The sequence below is a fragment of the Rhinolophus ferrumequinum genome, chromosome 10 (assembly GCF_004115265.2).
Source record: "Rhinolophus ferrumequinum isolate MPI-CBG mRhiFer1 chromosome 10, mRhiFer1_v1.p, whole genome shotgun sequence".
NCBI classification, from domain to species: Eukaryota; Metazoa; Chordata; class Mammalia; order Chiroptera; family Rhinolophidae; genus Rhinolophus; species Rhinolophus ferrumequinum.
The window spans coordinates 25467622-25469035 of record NC_046293.1 but is presented as its reverse complement, the minus strand read 5'-3'; positions in this window follow the sequence as shown (position 1 = coordinate 25469035).

Genomic DNA, 1414 nt, shown 5'->3' with positions numbered 1-1414 from the left:
CTACAGCTCATGATGAAAGAGAAACACAGTGAAGCATGTTTAGTTAGAAGAAAACTTGCCGACAGTAAATTAGATGGTATTTGTAAGAAGTTTTTCCAAACTTTGAAGCTAATTCACTATAGTGCTTTGATTCCAAGACAAATGGATATGTGTTATTTTGAATTAAAAAAATAGAAATTTACTGACAGGAAGTGAATATGAGGCAAGTAAAAATAACAACCCTAATCTCAAAGGAAAATCTATTCTCAAGAGCTCACTTTCATAAAAAAACAAGAAGGGTTTTAAGTGTTTAACTGTTATGTTGTTTTGTACACCTGAAACTAATATAAAATAAAAAATTTTAAAAAACCTTATTTTCAAGTGGTACACACATTAGCTTCACAGAAAAATTTAAAATGCAACATAAAAATGGGAACAAATCATAAGTGAAAAACACGTTTTTAAAAAGTTAACACGCAATGTAACAAGTGCTCAGATCAAGATATAAAATAATACCAGCATCCAATATATCCTACTCATGCCCTGTCACACGCATTACCCCCAAATATAATCACTATTCTAAATTCTAACACATTTTTTTAATCCATTCATCTGTCAGTGCACACTTAGGTTGTTTCCATGTCTTAGCTATTGTAAATAATGCTGCAATGAACATTATTCTTTATGAATTAATGGGTACATATATCTTTATGAATTAATGGTTTCATATTTTTCAGGTAAATACCCAGAAGAGGAATTGCTGAATTATATGGTAGTTCTAGTCATTTTTTTAAAGAAACTCCATAATGTTCTCCATAGTGACTGTACCAATCTACATTCTCACTAACAGTGTACAAAGGTTCCCTTTTCTCCACATCCTTACCAACTCTTGTCACTACTTGTCTTTTTGATAATAGCCATTCTAACATGTGTGAGGTATCATCTCATTGTGGTTTTGATTTGCATTTCCCTAATCACTAGTGATGTTAAAGATCTTTTCATTTACCTATTGGCCATCTATATGGTTTCCTTGGAAAAATTTCTATTCAGATCCTCTGCCCCTTTTTAATTGGATTATTTGTTTTGTTGTTGTTGTTGTTATTATTGTGTTGTATGAGTTCTTTATATATTTTGAATATTAACCCCTTATTAGAAATATTATTTGCAAATATCTTCTCCCTTTTGGTTAGTTGCATTTTTATTTTATTGTCGATTTCTTTTGCTGTGCAGAAACTTTTTAGTTTGATGTAGCCTCATTCATTTATTCTTGCTATTGTTTCCCATTATTTGGAGTCAAATTCACATAAATGCCTCTGAGATCAGTGTCAGAAGTTTTGTGCCTATGTTTTCTTCTATGTATTTTATTGTTTTAGGTATTACATTCAAGTCTTTAATCCATTTTGAGTTAATTTTGTGTATGGTATAAGAAAGTGGT